Genomic DNA, 17,598 nt, shown 5'->3' with positions numbered 1-17,598 from the left:
TCATGATTTCTCTGTAACCTGTTACTTCTCAAAAATAAATAAAAATAAAGAGGAAATGAGATTCTGATACATGGAATAACATTGATGAACCTTGAAGGCATCATATTGAGCAAAATAAACCAGTTACAAAAGTATAAATATTGTATGAGCTTGCTGACATGAAATAATTAGAATAAGGTAATTCATAGGGTCAGAGGCTAGAATTCAGTTTACCAGAGACTGGGGTAGGGCCAGGCAACAGGGAATTTATACTTAATTGGTACAGAGTTTCAGTTTAGGGTGACAGAAAATTTTGGTAATGTATATTAGTGATGGTAACTCAACTGTGAATGTAATTAATACCACTGAATTATATATTTGAATGTTGCTAAAAGGGAAAATCTTAGGTTGTATGTAATTGACGAGGATGAATTTTTAAAATAACCTAAGTGTGCAAAACACAAACAGTGAACCCTAATGAAAACTATGGATTATGTTTAATAGTATAATTATAATAATATTGTATCTTTTATTGTAACAACATTACCACATTGATGCAAATCATTAATAATAGGGAATACTGCTATAAGATGGAGGGAGAGTTATAAGATATCTGTATTTTCTGCATGATAGGTTTGTAAACATAATTCTCTAGTAAAATAAATACTTAAGGGAAAAGTGAAATATGAAGTCTTATAAGCTAAATCAAGAGAATTTATTAAGGAGGAAGGAGTGACCATCTTGGCCACGTGGTGCTGGTAGGCCGAAGAAAGTAAGAACAGAAAACTGGAAGTTGGATTTAGCACAATGGAGATAATGTGATTTTTGTTTCCCCACAAAATTGATTGTCTGGAAGTCTGAAGGGAGTTAGGAGATGGGAGATAAGAGAGTTGAGGGAAAGTAAAGGGAACATATAGAAAACCCTTTGAAGTATTTTGATGTAAAGATCTTAAGAGACTTGTGGAAAGTGAAGGGTAAGAAGCTGAAGGTGTTTTTTTTTCAAGATGGCAGATATTACAAGATATTTTTATGATAATCAAATATAGATAAGAAAGTTATGATGCAGAAGAGGAAATAACTGCAAGACTAATATCTTGAAGAGGTTAGGAGGTCAAAACATTGGAAACATGGTACACAGGAGCAAAGAAAGTTCTTCAGTAGAAATAGTAGGGAAAGCAAATTATATGGGCACAGGTGCCAGACATTACTAAATATAGCAAGAACATGAAGTCCTCTTTTGATTGCTTCTATTTTCTCAGTTAAATGATGTAAACAGCCATAGGTTGAGAGTGGGAGGAGAATTTTTGGTGGAGATTTGAAGCAAGAGAAGTCATGAAACGCTTGCCTAGGCATACACGCAAACCCAAGTAATGGCATAATTATAACACCAACTTATACTTTCTAAAGAACAGGCTTTATTCTGAACACTTCATTTCATCCTTGCAACAAACCTGAAGATAGATACTGTAGCAGTTTAGTATTATTTATGAATTCAAAAAAATAGATATTGGATTATGTTTGTAAACTGGTCTGTTCCTCTGGGTGTATTAGATTCTATTAACTTCACAGGTTTCACTTTTACTTGCTTAAATTATGATTAGGGCTTTGATTGGGCCATGTCAGTAGGACATTAAGTCCCCACCCCAATGGCAGGGGAGGGAGTTGGAATTTTTTGATCCTGGAGCCCAGGCAGTAAGCGCACAGAGAAGCAGATACATGAGGAAAGAGAGAATGCTCCATTAGACATGGCAGAGGCCTCAGGAAGAGAGATGAGCCATTCACCCAACAGTGTACAGCTGGCCTGGTAGAGAGAGCAGAGCAACTAAGCCTGGGGATAAATGAGCCCTGGGAGAGAGACAAGACTTGTTCCAGCCCGTTTCTGAGATTGGAAGAAGCTGGGACCATGGAGCCTTAAGAGGAGAAGGAAGACTGAACCCTGGCAGATGTTGCCCACCATCTTGCATCAACACGTGGCAACAGACTTTGGTGAGGGAAGTAACATGTTTTATGGCCTGGTAACTTCTACCCCAAATAAATAACCTTTATAAAACCCAACAGACTTCTGATACTTTGCATCAACATCCCTTTTGGCTGGCTAATACAGATACTTTATTTTTTACATTCAATTTACTAAAGAGGAACTGAGATACAAAGGGGTTGAGTAACTTGCTCAAAGTCACATGGCTAATTAGAGGCAGAGCTAGGATTCAAACTCAAGTCCCAAACTCCTGAGCCTGAGCACTATGTCAGTATGCTACCAAATATTTATGAAAGTTACTTAAATTTTAAAGTCAGAAATTCTAAGTGAGACCACTCTATGTAGCTGATTGGATTTCTGCAACCCCAGTCTAAGGTCCTGAACGAGATGTGAAGTAGGTGGAGAATAGTGCCTTGAATGGTGAATCAGGAGTGAAATTCCATTATAGTTTCTTTGATCCTATAATACTCTGCTTGCAATAAGTTTTGCCTTTGTCCTGGAAAATGAAGAGAAATGTCAATATGGACCCTTCAATTGTTAACTATGATTCAGGGACCCACTGTAAGTCATGTTCCGAGGGCTTAAAACTGCAATGACCCAGCAAAATTATGAATTGTTCTGCCACTCCTGTGTAGGATTTAGTCATTCTTTATTTAGCAAACAACCTGGCAGAACTGGACAAAGACACAATGGTGAGTTAATTAGATTTAATAACAAGTTTTTCTGGGAAACAAAGAACTTCAAACTAGAACTAGTATGATATCCAAATAGCCTAAATGAAAGTTAGGTAATATTCTGGTAAGCTAGGAAGGACATAGTGATATCTGGATTTAAGGATTAGTGCTACTACTGATGAAACATCAGTTACTGCACTGGATAAGATTAAAAAAAGAAATGATGTCAGAAGATCCCCTGGTAAATGGGAATGAATGGCCATCACATGCACTTTACCTTTCCCTAGTTCCCAAAGATGAGTTTACTAGAATAGCAAATGTAGCACTAAGGAAGTTCTCAAGCGCCAGATCCCAAATGCTAAAGGAAGTTATCTTTGCTTTAATATTTGATCTCAAAAATCATAGGAGAAAGCAAGCAGAGTACAATGTTCCAGGCAAGAAAGAGAAGAAGACTAATATACTGGGCCTTGGGCCTCCTATCTGTAATTACAAAAGCAACCAAAGCAATGTGAAGGAACAGTTATTGAAAGTTTACACTAGGCCAGGCAATGCGCTAAGACATTTATGCACAATAATTCAAAGGAAACTTTATTATTCCATTCCACAGACAGGAAAACTATTTAAATAACACTTATAAGTTCTCTGAAGCTGCAGATAACCAGGATTCAAATGCATGCACTCTGACTCCAGAGCTTGAGTCCAAAGCTTTGATGATACCCTACACTCAGAAATGGGGTATTCAAATGGTTGTGGGGCCCGGAGAGGATGTAAATGACTGATACTATTTGGGTGTAAAATAATCTGGAGTGATGGGGTTTATGGTGAAGAGATGACTTCATGCACTTCCCTTAGAAATTAGAACTGGTTGCTTTTGTTTTGTCTTATTTAGTATTTTTTTTTTGAAATTTGAAAATATCTACTGGCCAAACATGGATTTGGCAATAGTTTGCTGGTTGGTAGCTTTCCTATGAAAGGATGAAATTCACTGACTTTCTGAAAAGTCAGACCTTTTTATTAAAAGTCCTTTTATTTTCATCATTTGATAACAAGTGCATTATCTCCAATTACCCCTGCATCAACCACTGGACAAGAAATGGATAGAAAATGCCTGCAACGTGCTAGGCTGAGCAAGCTTGTCCCTTCTCTCTTCTGCTCACACCTTCCATTTCCATATGTCCTGCAATAAATGAAACAAAACTCAAGAAGCCACTTTTAACTAGTGGTGCTTCAGCCCTCCAAACATGTTAAAGGCTAACAGTGTACAGGTTATTTCATTTATGAGAAATTTAGCTTCCTTTCCTGAAAAACAAATACAGTAAGCGTCATACAAATACTTGTTTAATTTCTCAGTTTTTTATTTTAAATTATAATGTCATGATGGTGGAAGTCATAGCTTATGCATCATTCAACAAATGTAGTATCTTATTAGTAGAAGTCACTCCAAAAATAATTATTGAATAAATTAAACAAGCACTTTTTCAAGCCTTTTGTTAAATGTAACTTATTAACATGAAATCACACAAAATATAAGTAGAGAGGATGATAAGAAGACACAAAATGGACGTACCCACTAAACCACCACTAAGGCTAAAAAATAAATATTATTAGCATATTACTAGTACCTCAGAAACTTTGTCTTGAACCCTGCCAATCACCACTCATTCTCATACATTGGTAATTAACATGCTGACACCTAACATCCTATAGCAGTTAAGTTTCATATGTGAACTATATATAGCTATGTATATATAATACATACACACATACAGATAAGAGTGTTATTAATTTTGTCTTTTAATAAACAATACAATACATATCCATGCTATTAATGCTAACAGATGTTGCTTCATTTTCATTGTCAGTAGCATTTCATTCTATGACTTTTCCACAATTTACCCACATTCCAATATTGATGGAAATCTGGTTATTTTATTGTATTTGGACATTGTAAAATACACTCTTAAATAACCTATAGGACAAAGAAGATATTACAATGAAAGTTAAATGCTGCAAAAGACATGCTTAGAGAGAAATGTATAGTCTTAGATAAATGTATTAGAAAAGAGGAATGCCAATACATAAATCAATAAACAGCATTTATTCCACTATTTACAAAAAGAAAAATAATTTAATTCAAGCAAGGCAAAGCAAGGAAATAATTATCAACTTAAGAGAAAAATGAAAAAGTAAAAAAACACAATAGGAAGATTGACAAAATCAAAGGATAAATTATTTGAAAATGTTTTAAAATTGACAAGATTTTGCAAGAATAATTAATAAATAATATATACATTATATATAATGAATAATTAAAGGAATAATCAAATAAAAAAGAAGGTGCAATTACAAAAACAAAGGCAAAAAAAGGAGGAGCATCACAACAAATCCCATGTTCATGAAAAATATAATAGGATACTCCAAACAACTTAGTGCCAATAATGTGTGAATTTTAGATTTAAAAAATCAAATTATTAAAAAGCAGTTTAACAGAAACTTGCACATACAAAAAATAAAAATTATGATTTACTTTTATTTCTATTTAGTACCAATAAAATAAAAGAGGCACCAGGGGATAAAAAATTAACAAATATCATCCTTGGTCTGTCCTTAGCCCTGCAATCTATTAAGATAATTGATATATCAGAAATCTGTAACAAGTAGAACATAATAGAGAATAGGAGTCTTATAGATGTTACTTTAAGAATGTCTGGTTTCAAAAAAAAAAAAGTGTGTTTTTTTGGTCCAACTGATGCAGAACTAAAAATGCTAGATAAAAATATTTTTTTATGGGAGGATTGCATCCAGCATCCAGGTGGAATCTGAGCCTCCTCTTGACATAAAGGTGCAATGGACACAACCAATCCAGTGTCCACATAGAAGAGGTGGCATTGGATTGGGAAAAGTGGACATAATGGACAAAGGGTATGGGGAAAGGCAGGAAGAGATGAGAGGTGGAGGCGTCTTCGGGACATGGAGCTGCCCTGGATGGTGCTTCAGAGGTAATCACCGGACATTGTAAATCCTCACAGGGCCTACATGATGGAATAGAGGAGAGTATGGGCCATGATGTGAACCAATGTATATGAGGTGCAGAGGTGCCCAAAGATGTACTTACCAAATCCAATGGATGTGTCATGATGATGGGAACGAGTGTTGTTGGGGGGGGGGGAGAGGGGGGGTGGGGGGGTGGGGTTGAATGGGACCTCACATATATATTTTTAATGTAATATTATTACAAAGTCAATAAAAAATAAAAAAATTTAAAAAAAAAATATTTTTTTAATTGAAAGCATATCCAAAACCTAACATAATAAGGATTTGCCACCCTCTTCTTCCACTCTAAACTTGAACTTGGGAACTCAGAGGTGAGCAGTTTAGCTTTTCTTTAAGGTTATTTTTCAATCTTGGAAAATTCAGACTTTTTTCTTCTCCCTTCCCTGGTTAAGGGGAAAGAAATCCAAGACCGAGACTCACACAACGTAAGGATCATAACCTCAAATCATCTAATTTCCTAAAAGGTTACATCCTTAGGAGAAGTGTGGATCAGATTACCTGGGCATTTTTTTAAGTCCAGGTTCATATGGACTGGGTAGTCCAGGGAAGCTCAAGCTTTGAATGTGGTTTAAGGTAGTTCCATTCAGATAGGTCTCCCAGGTACTTTTGCAAAAGCAGGTACAAATCTTCTACGGAGGAACACCCCTTCATCCACGACCTAATGCTATTCCCCACAACAATTTTTACAAACATAATTAATATCCCACTGTCAAAGCAACCAAACAAAAAAGAAAAAAAATGATACTATGAGCAAAAACAAAAATGTAAATGAATAGACCATCAAAGACTTTAAATATTGGAGTTATCACACATTTGATTAAATAAAAGACAACTGAAAATATCTGCGAGAATCAGAATAATTTCTCCTGCAAGCTATAGATGTTGTGTCCAGCAAGTGACAGATGTTGTGCAATGATTTCTTATTTAGAAGAAGAAGAAATAAAAAACACTGGGGAGGATAATGGAGGCTTCCTGAATGTGCTGGCAATTAAGCTGGTGCTTGAGATCTAGGAGAATTTTTATAGGCAAAGAAGTGATTGAAAATGCCTCTCAGATGGCAAGAGCAGCTTGAGTAAAGACACAGGGACTGAGAGCACTAGGATTCTCTTAAAAGTGAAGATTAGCCCAGTTTGGTGATTGGGCAATAAGAAAGACACGCTTGCAGGTGAGGTTGGGGAGTGGGATTGAGCGTCAGGCGCCACAATGACTGAATGGACATTGCTTTCATCACCACTTTTCTTACCCCTAACCCTAAATATTCCCATGTTCTAAAAAACTGAATGAATCTTGTCACCTCGCTTCCTCATCAAGAGAGCTCTTAACCTAATTGCCACAGGTGACCAGATAAAGGCCTTGGAGAGTGATTCCCCAGTAGCAAGAAAAAAGCAAGACTCAAAATACTGCATTAAAAAAGAAATCTGAGAAGAGCATTGGATCATGAATCATCTTAAGATTTCTAAAAAATCATGATAGCTGATAAGATTCCTGCAATAGAAATTTTAGCATGCTTGTGCATTTATACAATTGGCAAGGGAACAAATCATAATCCAGGTTTTGAGATGATGCCACAACCATCTATTTGTTATTCCAGGTGTAACTGTCTGGTAAGAAAAGTAGGATAAGGTACTCTTTTCTGATGTATCTATCACCTCAGGTAATCTCAATGTTACAAATGCGGTAGGTGGCAATGATTATGCATTTATAGTAAAAAAAAAAATTGTTCTTCTGGTTAAGAGGGAAGAATAAAAACACTGAAAAAGAGAAACAAAGGCTCATGTCCTTGTCAGAAATGAGAATTTAGACAAATTCTGAAAGATAGCAAGCAGATGGAAATGTGTAGAAGAACAAGCCAGAGCAGAGAGAAGCAGCCAACAGGAGTCTCAGGAGATGGCTGAAAATGAGAAATGCTGTTCCCTGAACAGAGAGATTTCAAACTTGGCAAAGTAAGGTTCTGAGAGTGGGAAGGTAAGGGATGGAAACCAAAATGGTTCATCTTAAAACGATTTATGTAACGAATATGTCAGCCACCACATAGCTCCCTTTCCTTACTCCTTTGGATAAAGAGCCACTGGCACAGCTCATTCAAACGCCAGGGTGAAATTGAAGAAGTGCTCGCCAAAAAAATAAGATAACCTACTTGGGGAAATTTAGGGCTCCCAGTGCGAGTGTGGATGATAGGCTCTGAAACAAATACTCCCAAACCGTAGTGACTTAAGACAGTGATTTATTGTTTATTATTTCATTGGAAACTGCGCGTCAGGAATTAGGGCAGGGTTTGGCTGGACAGTTCTGCCCATGGCAGCGGCTGAGATGGCTCACTGAGCTGCATTCAGCAGACAGCTGGGCTGAACTGGAAGGCTGTACTCCTATAACTGGCACCTCAGTGTACCTCCATGTGACCTCTCTCTCTAGTTGTCCTCATGGTCTGCCATCATTTAGCAGTCTACCCATGCTCTTCAGCATGGCATCTGGGTTCTCAGGGAGAGCATTCTTCCCAGACAAGCCCTAAAAAAGTCTCTGCTTATTTCAGGTTTGCGAATGTCACATGGGCCAAAGCCAGACCCAGGGCCAAGCCCAGCGTTAATCTGGAAGGGGGCTGCACAAGAGCAAAATTTTACAGGTAATGGTTTTTTTAAACAGCAAAAGTAGATTTGTTTTAAACTTTTTAAACTGCTTATCATTTTCCTATTATCCTCATTTATACTTCTAAGAGCATCTCTGATAGAAGCTGAATTTCCTTTCAGGTTTTCATTGTTTCCTAGAAGGTGCCAAAAAGTAGACTTGAATTTTATCTCATCCTCGAACTTTTTTGGTCTTTTTTTTTTTCTTTCTTTTTTTTGACCTTCTTCACACTCAGTTTCTTTGATTACGTGTAGAATTGCTGACTGGAAGATATTGCCCATGACTTTCTTGTTCTACTTTTCTGATTATGCACTAATTAAGAAAATTAGACTTCACCAAAAGTGCAGCTTTCTTCGAAACAGAGGAATGTGGGCGATCAACAAAGCTGTTCCTTTATGCCACAACAGACAATTCACATTAAAGAGGAAAAAAAAGAAAGGGAGAAAGGAAGGAAGGAGGGGAGGGAGGGAAGGAGGGAACGGGGGAGTAAAGATGAGGGTGGGTGGGAGGGAGGAAAGAAGGGAGGAAGGAGAGATAATGAGGTTAGGAAAACTTGAATGTAATACTTCTTAAATAAATCCTCTTCTAAAGGGAGTGTCTTTGTTGGGGAACTCCGCATTTTGTGGGTATTACCTGATTAAACTTTGTGGCACTCAACAAGCTGAATAAGAAGTTTGTGATGAGGTAGAATCTTGATTCAGCGTATGACAGCAAGGCTTGAATCATGTTCTCCTTATTGTCTAGATTCTGTTCTGTTATTACACATTATAATTAAAGCTCCTCACTTCACAGTCCTACACATCAAGCTGGAAGGATTCCAGGGCTTTATGGAAGAATCATAGATAAAGCTGGTTTGTACGTGCATGACAAGTATGATGATAGTGAAGAACCTATCCCTTTACAGTAAACGTGAATTTTACTTTTTTAATTGGAATAAAATTTAGCTAAGTAGCCAAGCCAAATCTATCTGATCCTTGTATTAATTGGTACTTTCCTAGTCACAAAAGAGATGTGATGATCTCACCACTGGGGAAAAGCCAAAACATTACACATATGACAGCATCAGACAATATGCCATTGATTACCTTTATGGAGAGCAGAATCCCTGTTAAATATTTGACTGTCAGATCTCAAAGCCTTTGTATTAGTTAGCTATTACTGCATAACAAAGCACTCCAAAATCTGGTGGCTTAAGAAAACAACTATTTTATCCTGGGTTTATCTGAGTAATCCTTCTGATCTCAGCTGTGGTCCCTCGTGAATCTGTTGTCAGCTTCACTTCAACAGAGTGACTGTGCTGCTGGGGATTGGCCATCTCTCAAAAGGGGTGATGAGAAAATAACAGGGCCATGTGTCTCTTCCCACCCTCCAGCAGCCTAGCTCTGATGGTGCTCATAATGGCTGGACAGGCTTCTAAGAAAGCAAGTATAAGCTTGCAAAACCTCTTTAAGGACCAAACTTGTAACTGACATAGCCATGTCTACTGTCCAAAGGAGATCACAAGCCTGGCCCAGATTCAAGAATTCCATCAGTGGATGGGAGGAAGAACAAAGCCATATGACAAAGCACCTTTGATACAAAGGGTTGGATAATGGTAGCCATTTTTGCAAGCAACATCATCCTCTTTGCTATTGTCATCTGGTATTTCCTTTAGGACCCTGCATATTACAAGCCAAATATGAGAGAAACTACAAATTAATTTTAAGTATTGGGATTTATCCAAGGAACAAGAGGATGCTTTAGCACTAAAAACATATTTTTAGAATTCAGAACATTAACAGACAAGGATAACTTTTAATATCTAACTAAGACTTAGTCTATACCTAGAACGTTGTTTTTTTTTTTGTTTGTTTTTTTGTTTTTGTCACCCTCACAGCAATCCCATGGTATAGTTGTCCATTGACAAAATTAGACCTGAGACTTTCCTGGATTTTAGAGTTCATGTTGCTGTAGTGCCTCTTCACTGTCTAGAAATATGTATTTTTATCTTTATAGATGAGGAAAACAAATTCTCACTCACAGCTTAATCTCCTACCTTCTCAAAAGAAGTAAGATTTATCCTACCTCAGTGCCTGAGCACATGCTATTCCCTCTGCCTGGAACAGCCTCATCTTCTAGTTCACCTGGCCAAATTCTACTCATCCTTCATTTTTGACAAGAGCTATCTCCTCATTAAGATATTCTCTAGAGGCCACCACAAAGAAAAGGCAGACAAAAGAGTTCTGGCTTTGCATATCACATTGTGTACTCAACTATCATATTGTGTTGTCACTGTTTATTTATGGAACTGATTTAGCCACTTTATTCTGAGTTCCTTGAAAGCACAGACCATATCTAAGTCCAAACCCATTTTCTACCATAGGGTCTGGTTTCCAGAATGTACTTAGCAATTATAAATAAATTAATAGATGAGTGAATGAATGGATGACTAGATTGGTGGTTGAATGGAAGATATGGTTCTATTGTGTACTAGAGTAAACTCATTGGAATTCCTTTTACTGTTTTGGATATTAAAATTATATAACAACAGTAACTAACATTTATCAAGCAATTGTTAAGTGTGATATACAATGTTGAGTGCTTTATATCCAGCAACTAAATTAAATAGCAACAAAAATTGCTAGAAGATAAATACTATAATTACTCATTATTTACAGATAAGGAAACTAGTCTTAAACATGATAAGTACCTTGTCCAGAGTCACACAGTAATTCACAGAACAGGGACTGCATACAAGTTAAAATCATCTTTACCTTTTAAACACAATACCCCTCAATGATGACAGGCACTATTCCGCTCAGCGTTTCTCTGTACTTTTCCAATCTTCTTTTATCCCAATGAATGTGCTGTGGAACTATTGTGATTAGTAATGGAAGAAATTGTAGCACTGACATGGAGAAAGTGGCCACAGTAGCTGCTGATGGTAGGTAGAGGGAAGAAGAGATATGATGTGGGGGCATTTTTGGGACTTGGAGTTGTCCTGAGTGGTGCTGCAGGGACAGATGCTGGGCATTGTGTGTCCTCCCATGGCCCACTGGGTGGACTGGGAAAGAGTGTACACTACAATGTAGACCACTGTCCATGTGGTGCAGCAGTGCTCCAAAATGTATTCACCAGGTGCAGCGAATATGCCACAGTGATGGAAGAGGTTGTTGATGTGGGAGGAATGGGGCAAGGATTTTTTTAAATGTAATATTTAAAAGAAACTAAAGAAGAAAAAATAAATAAATAACAATAAAAAAACCTTTCAGAAACAACTCCTGCTTTCCAGTGAACATGGAAGGTGCTCTGTAGAGCAAGGATGCCAAGTCTGTGTTGTCACAGAGCTGACAGCATGAGAGTCCTAAACTTTAGATGCCAAAACAGTTGAAAATTTAGGAAAAGACAAGAGTGTGGTATGAAGCTGGAGCTTTTTGGTTAGAAGTTTGGAAGAGATCTTATAGTGCATCCAGGAAGCAAGAAAACTCAGCTTCAAAACATTCTATCAATACTTGAACCAGCTGGAGATTAAGGAAGCTAATATGTCCTTCTTTGGGGAGGTAAATATCTGATAAGTTAGTCATGTACATTTTGGTGCCTTGTGTTTTGATTAGATCACAGCCTAACTGAGTAACTGAATCAGGACTAAGAGCCTTGATTTGGAGCCAACAGAGAATATGAGTATTGGGAGAATTAGGAGAACATACAAGGTACAAAGAAAGCATGCATTCATTTATTCACTTGTTTATTTATCAATCAACCAAAATGATTGCTAAGTTCTGGGCAGCAAGCAGTCTGGTGGCAGAAAAAACAGGGTAAAGTGAAAATGGTCAGGTACTAGGTTATCATTTGAGTAAGACCTAGGTGATATCTAGAAATGAGAAAGGAAGCCTATCCCAGAAATGAAATTATGGTCATTACTGTTACTTTTATTTATTCTTATCATTGAATGCTAAGAAAACTCAGGTTTGGGAGAGACCAGCTCTTCCCTGAGGAGAAATATATGGGTGGGAGGATTAGAGGTGGTTTCACAGATGAAGTGTCATTTGAGCAAGGTCTTGAGTATGAGTAGGATTTGTCAAATAATCTACATCCCCTATCTCTAATACTGAAGGTGCTGCGTGTTATTATATTATTTGGCAACCATGGATAGTGGTCTGCCTTGCATTACAACAGAGGCACAGCTTGGTATGTAAAGGGTAATAATTATTCATTGAGTTCTAATCACAATTGCCAGACCTGTTTCCTGAGCTTTGAGAGTCCTATTAGCCACAGGAATCAATGAGAGATGATGCTTTGCTGTAAGTCTTTCAGACAGAGCTGTTACTAATTGCTCTGTAGCAGCGGGTCTGGGTTTGTTAAAACGTTACTTCTCATATGACCCTGTTTTGGTGCAGTTCTCCTTTTAACAACTATTTGTTCAGAACCACAGAACAGCACAACTAGAATGGTCCTGGAAGGCATCCTGTTCAAACTTTTATCGTTGGAACCCTTCCTCCAGACACAATCCTATTTAGCCTCATAAACAAAGAGACGTACTTTATTTAAGGGAGCCTTTGAGTGTCCTGTTTTGTTCAACTGCTGTCCAGTCTCAGAGCAGCAGTGACCCTGATAAGACTTCCAAGGACACACTGTCACCTGATCAAAGATAGTGAAAGCCATTGTCTGCTCCAAGTCTTTGTACTTATGTGCATGGAAATTGATATGCAAAAAGGTTAACTGATTACTTAAGGCCATTCATAGCATAGCTATTGAATGTTCAAGGCCCATTGTACTCTACCATGGTTTACCTCTCAGCTCTCTTAATAGTAAATATTGGGGTCAAGGATAACATTTTGGCCACTTAGAGTAAAATTAATTTGATCCCTTCATCTCTTCACATGAAACAACTTGCAGGGCCATGAATCTCAAAACGTCAAGAATTTGTTAACAACTCAGAATCCTTGCCCTCATTCCAGAATTCATGAATTAAAATTTCCTAGGTTAGAACAAGAGATCAGAATTTTATGAAACCATCCAAGTGATTCTGGTGAAGCCCACCAAACAATGAGCCCAAGACGTGCCACTGGAATTACTGTTTTAGGGAAGTTGTGACTTATATAATCTTGGAATTAGAACTTTATGTGCAGAAGAATACATGACCAGTATTGAACTTATGACAGAGACAGGACACCCTCAGCTAGGGAAAAATTATATATAGCTCATGAATCACTATAGTTTGGGTAAGCAGTGGGTCTTCCTACCAGTCTCATCCTGCAGATTTCTCCCTAAAACAGGGGTTCTTAACTAGGGGTCCATGGACCCCATAAAGTCCGTGGAAAGATTTCAGGGAGTCCATGAGCTTGAATTGAAAAAATCAACTTATTATCTTTATTTTCTCTGATCCCTAGCCTTTCCTTCACTTGTGAATGTATACAATAAATAAAGTATTCATTTCACCTGACAGGCAAAGGGGTCCATGGAACAAAAAAGGCTAAGAACCCCTGATTTAAAGTTCTGTACATTATCACATTACCACAAAACCCACTGGAAACCATCTTTACAGCCTCTTTTAGTTGTCCATCTGTATATAATCATCTGACAGTAAAAATATGCTTGGGAAAGAATTTAGCTTATAAAATCAAGGCTATAAAAGATCTCTCAGAAAAGCTCAATATACAGATATATTCTAATTTCATAATGTTTAAATTGGAAAACTCAAACATCAAAAGTAGGGGTACTTTTGTTTAAAAAATAATTCATTTCACAGATTTCAAGGGATCTCAGAGATCAATTAGTTTATCCTCATATTATTTAAAGAGAGGGAACAGTACTCCTTGACTCAGGGAATCAAAAAAGCCAAGAGAATGAATAAATATTATGAATAAATTTATTAAGTGACATACAAAATAAACTCCCCCAGATTGATATATATATGACATTTGCACTAGCTAAGAAGGAAAAAAAAAAAAGGAGAAATGCAATTCAAATTGGAAAACACATTACTTGGGGCCTTTGCAAATGATCACTGGTTTTTGTATTGTTTTGTTTTGGGTTTTTTTTACTTCTGTTTGCTATAAATCATTTTGGACATGCAGTGCTTTAGGGATAAGAGAGTGATCCTCTTTAGTTCTTCAGAAAAGGAGGAAGAGCAACAAACTTGTACTCACCTTTTAAGACACTGTGGTTTTAGATGGAAAATTTTCTGGAAAGAAAAAGAGTAAAGGGTCGGCATACCAATGACAGTGATCCTAAGGATTGTCCTAAAAAATACTCGATCCTTTAAGAAGACATGCAGACTCCTCAACCATAACTCTCACTTCTTTGCAAATCCATTTTACACATTGAAATGTAACATCTGACAACACCGACGGCTCTGCCTGGGTGTACCTCATGTCTATCAGCTTGTGATAGGGATGCATGAGGCCAGCTCTGCCTCTCGATGAGGAGAAAACCAAGGAGGCAGGGCCATCCTCCTTGTCTTCACTACTCCCAGCTACATCTTTTTTCCCTAGTCCCCGCTAGAGCAGGGAGAAAAACAGAGGGAACACAGGAAATGCTGCTTCTGGCAGCTTGGTGGTCTCAGGCTGCACAGCAGCAGGTGTGGTGGCACGGACATGCATCACTTTGGGAGCCACAGAGACCCAGATTTAAACCTCGCTTTCTCCCCTGAGATTTTACACATGCTGCTTCTTCACTCTGATCTTGTACTGATGAGTTTACATCACTGGGTCTCAGTTTTCTCATTTGTAAAGTGAGAGAGATGAGAATACCAGCTCCCTCTCAGATTTGCTGCGTTCATCTATTTGTGCTTGGAGCAAAATAAGTTCTTATTGATTGGCTTTCTTCTCAAACTTCACCATAGTCTTCATGTCCAAATGTCTTTCCTTTGACAGGTATATCAGTTAGCATTGGTTGTGTCAAAAAGCACCCCCCAACTCAGTCATTTGAAACAACAGTCATTTCCGTAGCTCAAGATTCTGTAGGTTGGAGGTTAGTTGAGGGATCTTCTATGGTTTGGGCTGATCTTGGCTGGGCTTGCTTATGTGTTTCCATTCAGTTGTTGAGTTGACTGGGCCTGCCTGGGACCATGTAATGAGCCTGAGCTTTTTCCCATAGAGGTAGTAGAAGTTCCAAGAGAACAGAATGGAATCTGTGCGCTCTTGAGGCCCAGGCTGGAGAACCAACACAACATTGCTTCTGCCACATTCAGTTGGCTAAATCAAATCACAAACCCAGCCCAGCTTCAAGGAGTTCAAAAGAAAAAGTCCATCTTTTGATAGGAGCAGCAGAAAGAATTGGTGCACTCTTTGCAATCTACCATATCTGGGAAGTTCTTCATGGAGATTAATTCCAACTATTTTAATTGATGGAGGAAGCACTATACTGTTGGAGAGTATGTATGTTCCTACTCACTTAGCTAAGTCATATCATCATCTACAAAGCAGAGTATCTGTACCAAATAGCCTACTTTATTTTACTTTAAAATTGCATCTCCTTGTGATTCATTGCAGGGCTAAGAAGAGCATGGATGCCATGCAATTATTTATTTGAGGGTTGGAGACTTCTCCCTCCCCCCTTCTGACATGTGCCCTGGGAAATCCTTCTGGAGCAGCAATCTGGTCCTCCTTACTCATTTTGCCAATCTGATCACCCTAGTGTAGGGTGATTTAACAGGAGTAATTAATCATTGTGTTTTCTGAAATTGGAAGCCAAGGCACATTAGCTTCATACCAGAGAACATGTATGCAAGTGAGGGGGTTATGAAGGAGTATGTGTAATGAGAGAGGTGAGAGTCTTATAATTAAGGAGGAGTATAAATAATAATGGAAGTCATTAGTGTGACTTGGTTGAAAGAATGTCATAAATGTAATTGGGGCATTAAAGTGAAATCCATTATGACAAACATTAACACATACAAAGGAGGGGGAAATGTGGTTATCTTGGGTTTGACAGATAGTGTCAGCTTCCAGTGGGGCCCAGATGGCATTCAGGAAAATGTTATGAGCAGTTTTATTTTAATATTTTTGGTTATGTGATATTTGGGACTCGAATGACACCAACACATGAGGAATCTTCACATGCCTGGCCTTGAAGCGGCTGGCAGGGAAGAGAGGTCACCGAAGGCGGTAGCAGCCTGGACAACTGCCATCTCCGGTGCATGGCTTGTTTTTTTTCGGTGTTGGCATAACTGAAGGCATATGATGCAGCCTGGCATTTTTCCTCCGTGAATTCCCTATTGAACCACGCATGCAGTTTGGATGCTTTCTTTAAAAAATAGGAGAGTGGGGAGAGCGACAAGGATGAGAATGAGGACATTTAAACCATTATGCAGGAAATTATATGATGCTAAAATTGAACATGGACAGCCTGTTCAATGGCAAGATTCCCACTCGTGCTGAGCTTTGTAAAAGGGAGGATTTTTTTCTTCTCTCTGGAACTGTAATTTTTGAGCATGAAATAATTCAGATTATAAAACAAAAGGAAACATTTGAATGTGTCTAGAGGTGGAAACAAAAGGAAGGCAGTGGTAAAAAAACAAAACATATTTAAGATGAAGAAAAGTGTGCTGTGGTATGTGTATGTGTGTTTGTGTGTGTGAGTGTGTGTCTAAAAGGGAGGGAATGATAAACAATAGTGGTTGTTTGGAAAGAAAAAGTTTCTTCTCTGGGCTTTCCTTTCAGGCATGTAGACCTGAGGATCATGTTCCTGCCACACAAGGGAATCTTGAGGACTCAATGAGTCTACATGTGAAAAAGGCTTAACACACTGACTGGAAAAGAGTAAACCCTCAATAAATGGGAGCTATAATAACTATTATTACGAGTGCTACCATTATTGTATGACATGGCTGGTAGAGCAATCCATATATTTGGGGTCTAGAATTATTCATGCTTCATGGGAAAGAGGGAGGGATAAACTAACATCCGTGCCAAGCCCATTGCATGCAAAGAGATTTAGATAATACGTTAGGTCTTTTGAGCTACAGCAAAGCTGCTCAGTAGGTATTATAGCTTGTATGCAGGGAGACAAAGGATCAGATAGTTTAATAGATGGAAGGCATTTAAAATAGTTCTTGGCACACAATAAACACTCAATAAAGGTCAGCTCTTATGATTGTCATGCTCAGAATCACACAGCTAATCATTGGAAAATCCAAAGTTAGATCCCCCTCTCTCTGATTCCAATTGCACCAAGCCACACCTCACCTGACTCACCAGGAACAATCCATACTCCCCGCAGATGGACATTCTGTAGTGAAAAGGCCATGGAGACAGTAGGAATGTCATGGGAAAGTACTGAAGCCTGGAGCCAGAAATTTGGATGGAAATT

This window comes from Dasypus novemcinctus, chromosome 31 (genome assembly GCF_030445035.2).
Source record: "Dasypus novemcinctus isolate mDasNov1 chromosome 31, mDasNov1.1.hap2, whole genome shotgun sequence".
In the NCBI taxonomy this organism is placed as follows: domain Eukaryota; kingdom Metazoa; phylum Chordata; class Mammalia; order Cingulata; family Dasypodidae; genus Dasypus; species Dasypus novemcinctus.
This window is presented reverse-complemented; position numbering follows the sequence as displayed.